We start from the raw sequence: 13048 nt of genomic DNA, 5'->3' as shown, positions 1-13048 counted from the left end.
ATGTTGCCATCTTTGGAAATATTTGTAGTTCATGTCTTTCACCCACAAATATAATGTGTTTTTCATCTTAACTGAACACTTACCATGTATTGTGACCCAAACTTTTACAGCTTGAGGTCAAACAGCAAAACTAGTATAAGTTTCTTTTTACTTTTTCACAATTTCATGGATAGAAGACCTATTCTCAACATACATCTTTTCTTTTTTTCTTCTTTTTAAAAATTTTTTATTTATTGATTTCAGCAAGAGAGAGACAGACAGACAGACAGGAACATTGAGCTGCTCCTGTATGTGCCTTGACCAGGGATCGAACCACAGCCTCTGTGCTTCAGGTCGATGCTCTAATCAACTGAGCTATCCAGCAAGGGACTCAACATAGATCTTAGCAACCTGGGCACATGGATTTATTTCTTTCCATATTAGGTCAAAAGCTTTCACTTTTTAATTTAAAGGGAATGCTTTATGGCTTCTTTTTGGCATATCAGAATTGCCACATCACTACTCTTGCATTCTGGGGTCATTATTAAATACAATAAGAGTTACTTAAACACAAGCATTGTGATACCATTATATTCAATCTAATAACCTAGAGGGCCACTAAGTGATTAAAGAGCAGATTGTGTAGATAGCAATGATATGCCAGACAAAGAGACGATTTCCGCTCCAGGCAGGACAACAGAAGATTTCATCAAACTAGTCAAAGAGCATACCATTTAACACTGACAAACTGTATATTTCTGGAATTTTTCATTTACTATTTTCAGACTGTGGTTGACCATGTGTAACTGAAACCGCAGAAAGCAAAACCACAGATAAGAAGAAACTGCTGTCTGTGATTTCCTTAAGAACAAAAAGTGTGCCTTAGGTTAGTGCCTCTGTAAATAAAGTTCTTAGAGTATAACAGATGTTCAATGAGTAGGTATTGAATGCTTCCAGTAAAAGTAACCAAAATAGCCACATTTCCTCCCTCTTTTTTCCCCACACATAAGTTTTATTCTAATGCAAATAGCAAAATGCAAAAACAAAGATGACAGATATAGGCTGATATTGTTGGTTTAAGTTGCTTGTCAGACAGTATATTTAATAACTAACCATGTTATTTAGTCCCCACTAAAACCTCATGACATAGACACTACTATTGACATTCCCATTTTACAGAAAAGGTAACTGAGGCTCAGAGAAGTTGAAAATTTTCTCACGGTCTCACTTTTAGGAAAAAGGTTGAAATAGGAATTAGAACCCAGTATTGCTTAACATCAAAGGACACTTTCTAAGCTACAATGTAGTCCGCCACATTATCTTCTAGAAGTGGCCTGGCAATGTTTGGGTGGCAAGGGGGAAAATCAGCCTGGATTTAAGAATGAGTTATAGATAGCTAAGCCAATCTAAATTACATGCTGTGAGTTGCCAAATCAATGTAAATTAGATCAGGCTTGTAAGAAAATTTTGCTAGCTTCTTGATCAATAAATACCTTTACCTTGATAATCTGTACATTGGGAAATTTGTTAATCTGGTCTGAACCTTGGCACTGAAAAACTTTAGAAAACTGCTTTGGAATGATAAGTGGGACTGCTATATTGTAATATTGTATAAATGTTTCAGAGGACAATGAAAGAAAATAGTGTAGACCAAAAAAAAAAAAAAAGCATTAGACTTCACAAGATCAGTTTGAATGTATTATAGTATATTATCTGCTATCAAGCATTTTATTAATAATTTAATTTCTAAATTTGCTATTGTTTAAGAATACTGAAGCACACATAAAAAGTCAAAACAGTACAATGAAATTGCATGTGTCCATTAGCTAGATTCAACAATTATCAAGATAAAATATTTATTAATCATATCACAAGAACTGATGTTCCTACTCTCAAAGATCAGGAAGTATCATGTTCACAGAATCTTACACTGGTAATACTGAAACAAATCTAAACATTCCAGTCTAACACCCTCTTTTTATAGCCAAGTAAACCAAGGCCCTGAATGGAGAGATCATCTAATCAGCTCATTTAGTTACTAATAGCCTATATAGGAATCTGTTTCTACTCTACCACACTGCTATTTAGTATTAATCACTTTTTAATTTATTTGAATCCTTTGAAAATAATTAATGAGAGCCTTTTCTCAATAAACTCATTAAAGAAAACTAAGAATTATTTGTATTTTTAATTAGTTCGTATTCGCCAGATACGAGTCTTTGCTACCTAAATTTTTTTCTAAGAATACAAGTTATAAAACAGCTCTCTCATTTACCCCCTTTAAAATTTGATTGTATTAGAAAGTAAATAGTTCTTCAACCAAAAGTGTTCAGAGAAGCAATCATATAGAATTTTATCTTAACATCATGATCTTTCCCAGTTTGTCTCTTGATAATGCTGAGACAGGAACAAAATGCATAATGAACTTGTTAATGAACTACTAACAGGAAACCAGAGTGTACTAATGTGTGTCCTTGGATGGAGCCTTAATAACGTTAGGAATTTAAGACCCAGCTGGAGCCTGGACAACCAGCAGACAATTCCTAACAACCAGAGCACACCAGAATTTCAGGAAAGATAATGATCAACAATACATATTAATTTTTTCAAGTTGCCATTCTATTAGTGGCATATGGGTTTTTAAATCTTCTAATGGGTTACTAAATTGAATTTCAAAACCATCTCATTTATAAATATTTACACTTAATTTAGACAAACACCATAAATTTTACAGAGTATATTTACTGCATATTAACATTTGATTTCAAAGTGGCCATATCTCCTGAAAAGAGAACTGTATCTTTTACACTAATACTGAGATGATCTTAACAGCATAATATCTGTGAAGAAGTGTTTTATTTCTTTTCCCAAACTATGACCTACTGTCTCCTTAGGTTACTGCCATTGAATTATTCATTCATTGAGTTCTGTGCTAGGTAATTGAGATAGGACAATAAAAAAACAAATTCTTGCCTTCACTGAACTTCCATTCCAGTAATGGAGATAGATGATAAACAAATAAACAAGTAAAAATAAGTTAGGTAAGATAAATGCCATTAAAAATAAAGCAGGGTAAGGAGCTAGGCAGTGATGGGTAGAGTGAGACAAAGAAGCTATTTTAGAAAAGATAATCAGGAAGACCTCTCTAGGGAAGGACCTGAATAAAAAGATGGAGAAAGTCACGCAGTTAACTGAGTAGAGAATGTTTCAGGCAGGCTGAATAGCAAGTGTAATGAGCCTTAAGAGGAACTGTGACGGGTGGGTTGTGGCATGGAGCCTGTGTTGCTGGAACAGAGTAAGCAAGGAAGGAATAAAAGAAGAACATGTCAGAGAGGTGGAGGGAGCCGTTTGTGTGGTGTCTCAGAGACCATTTTAACCTTTGGCTTTTGTTCTGAGTGTGATGGGGAGCCATTGGAAGGTTTTGATCAGAGGAGTATATAAAATTAGTTATGTCTTAGAGATAACTCTGGCTGCTGAATAGACAATAAATTAGATGGGTATAAAATGGAAGTAGGGAGATAACTTGGGCAGCTCTTGCAATTGTCCAGCCAGAAGTTGATGGTGACTTGCATTATGACGGTGAGAAATGCCACATTCTGAATATATCTTTAGTCAAGATAGGTATGATTTTCTAAAGGAATAGATGTGGGGCATGCAAAAGAGGGGGTAATCAAAAATGATGCCAAGGTTCTTACTCTAAACAACTAGGAAATGATGATGCCATATATTGAAAGGGGGCATACTGGAGGAGGAGGAGGCTTGGTGGCATATATACACAATAGAATACTATGAGGCTGTGAGGAAGAAGAAAATCTTACCTTTTGTGACAACATGGATGGACCTGGAAACTATCATGCTAAGTGAAATAAACCAGGCAGAGAAATAAAAATATCATATGACCTCACTCATTTGAGGAGTCCAATGAACAATGTGAACTGAGGAACAGAACAGAGGCAGAGGTGGGAACAAAGGGACCAGAGGGAAAGTTGTCAGAGGGAAAGTGGAAGAGAAGATGGGATTAGAGAATGGAAAGAGATTAATAAAATTATAATATATATACATAACAGCATTATAGAGAATAGGACAGCAAATCCTGGAGGGAAGGGAGGAAGGCATTGGGGGAGGGGGTGTGGGGGGGCAAGGGGAACATGGGGGTGGGGGAGATATATTCTGTGGGACACTTGAATAAACACAATAAATTAAAATCATAAAAGAAATTTAAAAATTTTAAAAAAGAATTTAGTTTTGAATATGAAAAGTTGGAGCTGCTCATTAAACTTCCAAGTAGATATGCAGAGATATTTGGATATATGAGTCTGAGGCTTAAGAGAGAGCTCAGTACTAGAGATAAAAATTGAGAGTTAATGGTATATGCATGGTACTTAAAGCTCTGAGACTAAATGAGATTTCCTGGTGATCATTTGTTTAGATTGTATAGCAGGGTTAAGCATGGATAGCTCTAAAACTAGAAAACCAATACTCGCTGGGTGACTCGGTAGATAAAGCATCGAACCGGTGTTTTAAAGGTCATGGGTTCAATTCTCAGTCAGGGTATGTAAGAGAAGCAATCAATGAATACATAACTAAACAGAACAACTAAGTGAAACAACAAAATGATGCTTCTCTGTCTGTCTGTCTGTCTCTCTCTCAAAATCAATAGAAAACATTTTTAAAAGAATTTTAAAAAGTTTTTACATAAAAGATATAACTGGAAAACTAAGGACTCTAGAGAATTACCATAACGTTAAAGAAAGATGATCCAAGCTTCGTTTACATGAATAGGAACGATACAAAACAAAACTATTGGTCTCTTTCTAACACTGTGATTTTATCAACTCACTTTGCTCTCTCGATTTTAGGGCCCCCATAAATAAAACAAGGGAATTGGTCTCGATTAGTTCCAACCCTGCAATGTGGAGCTTTAGGATTTTCCCAGAGAAAGCTCAAGAGTCTCTAAGAAGGTGACCATGAAAGCAGATCACTTCTTCACTCTTTACTTCAAACTGAACAAACTATTTTTTTATCTGTCCTTATTTATTAAGTTTTAGCATAAAATTTCTTTTGAAGAAAAAGTCAATCAACTAAAAAGAATTTGGAAATGACTAATCTACATAACTCCCTAAGGTTCATTTCAGTTCTCACATTTTAAAACTTCTCTATTTCTTCTGGTTTTTATTTTCCTGACGTACTTCACAGTGTCTATGTGTTGACAGTATGTATCACAATGTTGTGTCAGAGATATAGAAAATGATCCATTAAATTTCTTTTTAGAAAAAAATAAACAAATGTATTAGTTTGTTAATCCCATCACAAATATTTCATGATGATCCTTAAATTCCAGCCACTCTTTAACAGAATAGACAGAATGTTGAAAACTCAGATAAAAACCTGCCTTCCTGGAATGATCAGTGAATCATTGCGTTAAGTAACAATTATTGGACACCAATATGTTGCAGGTATTTTGTTAATTCTTACTTATATCAAGACCTATTGCACCCTTTCCCTTTCCTCAAAGGAAAAAAAAAAAGAAAGATGAACATTTCCTGATTGAAACAATAATCAAATATCACTAGAAAAATTAAATGATGTTCTTTAGTCTTATTCTTTTTGTCCTTTGCTCTCAATTATAAAAACACATTATCCTGCATAGTCTCCTCTCAGAAGGAATTCAGTCATTTTTCTTTTAAACGTATTCTAAACGTATTTATTTTAGTCAAAGTTTTAGCAATGTTAACACTGCATTGCTAATCACTAAGTTTCTAAAATCCACACAGATTTGTTTTTTATAAGATTTATTATTTCAATAGCTCTTACACTATATAGAACTTTTCCTTGCCTGGCTGGTGTCAGGTACCACATTAAAATATGAAACTTCCTTACTTATAGACATCTCATTCCCCATTTCATTCCCTTCCTTTTCAAGTTTGAAGGCCAATTAATTTTGTGTATGTCCATGTAACAACCAAGGAGCAATAATTGAAGATCTATCTGGAGAAGAGTAGTTTCAGTATTCAGAAGATACCCTTAAAAAAGTCCTCCAAACTCACCAAACTATGCACATTAAATATGTGCAGTTCTTTGTGTATCAATTATATCTCATTAAGCTGTTAAAATATATTTTAAACTTTTATTTTTTCCAATTTTTTATTTATTCATTTTAGAGAGGAGAAAGAAAGAGAGAGAAAAGAGAGAGAAGGGGGGAGGAGCAGGAAGCATCAATTTCAATATGTGCCTTAACCAGGCAAGCCCAGGGTTTCGAACCTGTGACCTCAGCATTCCAGGTTGACACTTTATCCACTGTGCCGCCACAGGCTAAGCCAAAAACATATATTTTTAAATCTTCCTTTTTCTTATGTCACCAAATGGTTGCACTGATACCTTATTACTACTACTTTCAGTTGAACTTTTTGGTAGATTCAATCCTTGTGTGCTGTGTTTAAATGTTGAGAGCAAAGCTGGGTATGATTTTCCTTGGTTTTGAGCTGCTCTCCAGCATATGTATATGTGACACGCGTTTAGAAGAAGACACAGAATAGCTGAGAGAAATACAGATACACATACTAACCTGATTGTCCCAGGTTCATATCTTAGTATATTGTCTAAGAGCATTAAATCTGGAGTCAGAGTGCCTGAATTTGAATCTCAGCACTGTCATTTACTGAGTGATGTTTGAGAATGAATTAATCATCTCTATGCCTCAGTTTCCACACCTTTAAAATGACTATAGTATTAAGGCTTACTTCACAAGATTGTAGTGAGAATTAGATGACTTGATATGTGTAAAGCACCTACTATGTGCCTGGCACACAGTAGCCTATGTATGAATTATGTGATAGAAGGTTTTGATTGGAAGAGTGAGCAGGGGGTAAATAAAATAAAGCACCACCTGTCCATTTACTTGCCAAGATTTACCCCTTATCACCTACTGGGGTTACAAATCCAAATATTGGCATCACTCCTTTGTGACGAGCTTCCAAAACAGGATTTTTTTTTCTAAAAATCCAGTGATATCCACATAAAGTATTCGAGAGGTCAATGTGGAAATAAGCTGATAGGTGTTAGTGTTTCACACTTGCACAGCATAATCAATTCTTATCTTGGGTATTTTGCAAAGTGCAGAAACTAGGACTGGTAAATTTTAGTGACATGTAAGGAATAAATGTGTGAATACATATATGAAATTTTTAAAATCCCCAAAGAGGGAGAGTAAACATAATGAAACAGTGTCAAAAAGGAAAGAGATGAGAAAGCAAGAATTGTTAAGTCATCAAAGACCTCATTCCCACACTTGAAAAACATGCCTAAACCTCTTGCATTTTTTTTAAGAAAGAGAAACTATTTACTGTAAATACTTAACAGAAATCCCTCAAGTTTCACTGTTGATATAATAGAGGCCCCTCCTTTGGCAAAAATACAGCAGAGAGTGTCTCAGGATACCACATTGACAGATAATTATGGTCCCCTAAACATTAAATAACAATGACTAGATCCCTTCCCTCGTTTATTACTTCCACATGCCAAACTAGGGTGCAGAACTGTAGGAGCTCAGAAGCGAGAATAAAGGATGGTAAGAAAGCCAGTGGAGAAAAGCAGTTATTTCCACTTCTTCCTAAAGGTTGAAATACTTAAAGTAGAAGTGAGGGGTGGGTAATGGAAAATATTCTATCGTTCTTTCAAGTAAACATATAAATCTGACTTGTGATATTTATAGATATTTATAAACACTTGAATGAATATCTTTTGCACCTTTTATAAGTGTTAATGTGCCATTTTCCCCCAAAATTACTTCAGCAGTAAGGTGGCCAAGTATAAGTCTTCAGAAGCCTTTACAAAGTCCTCACTCATATACACACAAGTCAGGAACCATTGCAAAAGGTACAGATGGGTGTACAATGTCTGCCTTTGGGAAGCAGAAGGAAACAAGGAAAACAAGGGGTAAGTCCAGGACAATGTGGAATCAAGGGCCAAGTTGTTGAGGATGGTCTCTAAGGGCATTCAGAAGAGACAGAGAAGGGAAAATACATACTACTCTTCTGAGCTACATTATATCAAATTGTTTACTAAAAATATTCACCTGGATGTCTCCCAGGCAAGTCCAACTCATTATGTTCAAATCTGAACTCATCCTCTTCCTCCCTCACCTAGAGGTGATCATCCTCCTGTGTTCCAGATTTCAGAGAATGGCACTGCTATCTAGTTAGTCAAGCCAGATAAGATAACCTCTCTTTGTTCTCTCCTTTTATTTCATCTACAATCAATCCATCATGAAGTCCTGTCAATGCTATTTTTTAGTTACTTTTTGAATTTGTCCACCTCTCTCTATTCCCACCACCATGGCCCTGTTAATGTCATCATCTTCTTCATGCTGCCTCTTAACTGGGCTTCCTGCCATCATCATGCTTACCCACCTCCAACCTATTCTCCACTTAGCAGCCACCATTGAAAAAGTAAATCGGACTTAGTTAGTCCTTTCACTTATAACATAATGACACTGCTCTTCAATTTCCACAAAATAGGGTTCATGGTACACAAGGTACCTCACGATTTAGCTTCTGCTTATCTTCTGTACTTGGATCCCTTCACTCCTCAATAAAATCATACCAAACATTTGGAATTTTCCCAGATATCTCATGAATTTCTTATGCTTTGTTGCCTTTGAACTAGAAGCTTCTTCAAAATGCAGTAGGGCAAGCATGTTAGCAAGAAGTCCAGTTGGGAAATATTTTCAATATTCCAATGAAAAGATAGTGAGATCTTCCAATTTATCATTTGAAACTCCACTCAGACATAATCCCCTTGCTGAAACTCATAGCCTGGGTTTTAATAAACCCATATGGAAAAATGCTTCCAGCTCTCATAGTATTCAGTAGACTGTACCATAATTATCTCTTTAACTCTTTACCTCCCTGGATTAGACTGAAAGTTTCTTGAGAGAAGGAAATATATTTTGATTCATCTTTAAGTTCTTGGAGTCTAACATACAGTGCATATGTGATAGGGCCAGGGAAGGTAGGTCAGAGGGAGAAAAAATGTGAGAGAGAACTTGAATTGTCTGCAATGGCAGAACTTGAGATGGGTCCAAGAAAAATGGTTTTTATTTAAGACAATCTAAGATTATTGTGAGTAAATTTGGCCTATCTGCATTTTTCTTATTTTATGTCTCAGTGCCTTCCAGTTCAAAGGCAACAAAGCATAAGAAATTCATAAGATATCTGGGAAAATGTCAAATGTTTGGTATGATATTGGCCTTCCACATTACAATGTATCTTTTGCCACACTGCATGTGATTCTCATTTACTATGTCACTCAAATACTAAAGAACACAGGTGGATTCTAATTTCAAGCTACATAGATGCTGCTTACTATGAACATTTTAGAAAAAAAGTTCAATAGCTGTGAAAAGTTCAGTGTTTTGAAATCTTGTTCATTAGGTTTGGTAGAACACATTTAATTTCTTAACTACCATCTAAGATATTTAATATGAGACAAATACTAATGATATCAACCATCATTTATATTTTCATGAATGGTAAGTTAGTAACTCTCCCTGGTCCTCATCCTTTATTTGAGAAGAGTCCCCCAAAATAAGGTCATCTCTAAAATCAGGAAATACCTTCTGTATGAGCCTCCCTTTGCCACATTACTTTTCTTGTGTCTCTCTTCTTTAAAGACATAGTCTTCTAAAAAAAAAAAAAAAAGACATAGTCTTCTGAATTGTCTATCACTTTCATATAGCTGTCACACTTCTGTGAACGAACAGATTCTTAGCCTTAACAGAAATGCACATACTCATGCCACCTCACCAGACAAATAACCACCAAACACCAAAACAGAGAAAGATTTAGTGACGTGTCTTGTAAAGAGCACTAGACTGTGAGTTAGAGGACCTGAGTTTTGTCCCTAATGTTACATTACAAACAAACTTCCTTTTTTCAGGACCTCAATTTTCTCAACAGTAAATAAGCTTAATGACCTTCAATGTCACATCCAACTCTAATTATTAAAAAATATATTTAAAAATAAATTTTACTTCATTACAAACACATTTATGTCATACAATTTTAAATATATTTTAATAAAATTAAAACTTACCTTTCAAAATGTGTGAGAGATTCAGCCACTTCTTGTGAATTGTCTCTGCAAGCCCTATGTGAGAAGAGTTATATGGGTTACAAGCAAATTTATAGAAAAAGACCATTAAATGTTATAACTTTCTGAAAATATCTATGAACATTATTCAAATAAATACTGTTTTCTTTTACAAGATGTTTGAAGTAACATAATTTGTGTGGATTGGCATCATTCACATTATTTTAATCATCAGAAATGGAGTAATTACTACTGACAAAGTGAAACAGTACAGACTGAGCTATTACTCGAACTATCATGATGTGTTTGGATATAAAAGGAAACTACTAAAGGTTATAATTTGTTTACAAAAGGTATATATTTTTTTAAAATATCACTTAACCAATAGTTTAAGTACAACTCATACCAGTCTACTCCAACATTATACAAAGACAACATGATTTTAAAAGACCTGGTGTACCAAACGGAGTACTACAGAAGGAACCTTCAAGTCACTAGGTCTTGCTTCTATACTCTACCCATCACATATGAATGTAACATTCTTCTTTTTATAAACCTCTCTAGTAATAAGATTCCACAAAACTTTCCTCAGGAACCACTTCCAGTATTTCACAATCAAGATTCCCACTTAAGTCTAACTGAAATCTCCCGTGGCTTTTCTTAAGTCTATTTAATCATCTAAGAATAAAGAGACTATTTGTTGACTATTATTTGCATCTGAGTCATTGATATTTTAAGACAATTATAAAATTATCCCTCAGGCTTCTCATCTTATGAGTTAATAAATACTGTTTTTTCAATATCACCCCCAGAGTACGTCTCATATCCTGTGACCTATTTTCTGGGTTGTTTTTTTTTTTTTTAGATAAATGCCTTGTTTCAGGGTTCTGCTAAGGTCTTCCTGGATCTGAGTTTCTTTTTTTCATGTTTTGTCCTCTAAAACTCATTAGCATGCATTTAGAATGTTCACAGGATCTATAGAATCTGCTCCTTCTGTATAAAATTTTATCTCCTAGAATAACATTCAGCAATAATGCCCAGATTATCGAAAATATACCTGCATTACCACAGTGGAAAAAAAATACAACTTAAAAGAAAAATTTAAGTCCTAACTCCAGCTCACAAAATGAAGTAAGGGCAATGCAGTTTTAGATTTGTGGTATCCCTGTCCAGAGGCCAAGACATTATTCAAGTGCTTTTCTCAGGAACCAAATGTTTAGACTCTTGGGAGGAAGCCAGAAATCTGGAGTGGGTGATGTGGTTTTTGGCTACCCACAATTCTTATGTCACCAGAAAAATATTTGGGCTGAGCACTACATATGCGTCCTCATTTCCAGACCACATCACTTTATGAAGTTAGATTCTTTGCAGAATTACATAGTGTATCTCAAGGTACATTTTTATGGTCTAATTGCCATATGTTATATATTTTAAGTTTGAGCTTTTGGAAATTATGAAGGTTCTGCTAATATTAAAAGTTGTCTTTTACACAGTAGCACAACAACTAATGTCTCTCCAAAATGTCTGTCTTACATTGCTGAATCAGGCTCTCAGCAAGAGAGAGCAGTGGTTCCCCTCTATGTTTAACCCTAACATGGTTTACAATTGGGACCAATCCTACATGTAGGCAGAATAGGTATCAGCTTTGTAGTGAGAATGGAGGGGATCTAAAATTCAGTCTACTTTAATACCTAAATTGGTCTTTTGGATTTCCAAATGTCTCCATTTCAATAAGACCTACAGTGTGGTCATACTATTTAGAATTCCAACCTGCACCAATTCTCCACTCCCAGGCACACATAACACTCCATCCCTGTATTTTTCAAAGCATGTATTTCCTAGTTAATTAGTTGGTTATTCTTTCCTTTATTGCCTGTCTCCCTCTTCTAAACTGTAGCTCTATGCAGCGGGTATTTTTGTCTATTTTGTTCACTGATAACACCCAAATAGTTAAAACAGTAACTGAAGCACATTAAGTGCTCAATAAATGAATGAATGAGTTGAATAAACCTCTAAGGGATAGCTAATATACAGATTGGCACTATGACAAGCTCTATATTTATATACTAGTGAAGGCATCAATCATTGGTTAAATCACTAAGTTGAAAACAAAAATAGTAAGTATAATTTATCCAACTGCAATCATTGGATGTTGCTTTCATCTATTTTAAAACATTTACTCAGTGCTCACAAGTCAAATTTCATCATTATTTAGTTAGATATACCGATTCATATACACAATCACAAATGTGTCACTTATAAATACTTACACATAGGCACACATGCAAGAAGCAAAAGGAATAGAGGCGGAAAATAGTAGAAGGCAAGTGAAAATAAAATGGAGAGAGCCATGGATTGATTTGTGAAGTGGTAGCAGCAAGTGGTTTGCAGGGAGCTGAAAACGAGTAAAAAAATGTTCAGGAAAAAATGGAGAGATGTTGTCAGAACATAATCAGAAAATATCTCACCTGGATCTCTCATGAACCTTAATTTTGATCAGGTGAATAAGTCAGCCTCACTCCATATAAACCATGCTCCTTTTATTCCTGCTTCTGGGGTCCTTACCTATTAAAAACCTGAGATTTTAATACCAAACTTTTCTCTCCCAAGGTGACACAGCTCCTTATTTTCATTAAGGTGATACAGTTCATTTCCTCACACTAAAAAGAAAAAAAAAGAAATCCAAACAAAGGTATTTGGTTACCTTAGTTAACAAAATAGAAATGAAGTGTTAGACTTGCTTTCTCATGTGACTGCAAGCCTTCCCATTCTTAGGAAATAAGTTCTCAAACAGAACAGGAAAGCTGCCCCCTCGATTTCCTCCTTTTTGTGCTTTCCATTTTCATTTCTTATCTCCAAATGAGTTATTTTTAAGTAGAACTGACTAAAAGGAAGAACAAAGGGAATGCTGATACCACTTTAGACTATAAAAGGCATTTGGAAATAGTAAGAAATGTCTGTATCTCCCTCTTCTTGTTAT

The 13048-nt window shown here is 35.0% G+C and overlaps 1 protein-coding gene across 4 annotated transcripts in view; it reads right to left on the bottom strand.

Annotated features, from left to right (window-relative positions):
- The window catches only part of IL13RA2 (interleukin 13 receptor subunit alpha 2), a 73903-nt gene extending 61123 nt beyond the window's left edge, over nucleotides 1–12780 (bottom strand). Inside the window, exons 1-2 of one of the 4 annotated variants that reach the window (XM_066249093.1) lie at nucleotides 12537–12780; nucleotides 10072–10125 (exon numbers count right to left, since the gene is read on the bottom strand). The gene's annotated coding sequence lies outside the window, so the exon portion shown is untranslated. Of the gene's footprint in view, nucleotides 1–2338; nucleotides 2437–9592; nucleotides 9613–10071; nucleotides 10126–10519; nucleotides 10647–12536 lie in introns of those variants that run through there. The other 3 variants (XM_066249095.1, XM_066249097.1, XM_066249098.1) reach the window with 3 other exon arrangements.
- Nucleotides 12781–13048: the final 268 nt, after the last annotated feature.

This window comes from Saccopteryx bilineata, chromosome X, assembly GCF_036850765.1.
Source record: "Saccopteryx bilineata isolate mSacBil1 chromosome X, mSacBil1_pri_phased_curated, whole genome shotgun sequence".
Lineage (NCBI taxonomy): Eukaryota > Metazoa > Chordata > Mammalia > Chiroptera > Emballonuridae > Saccopteryx > Saccopteryx bilineata.
The sequence above is the reverse complement of the archived record's forward strand: the minus strand, read 5'-3'. Positions and strand labels throughout refer to the sequence as shown.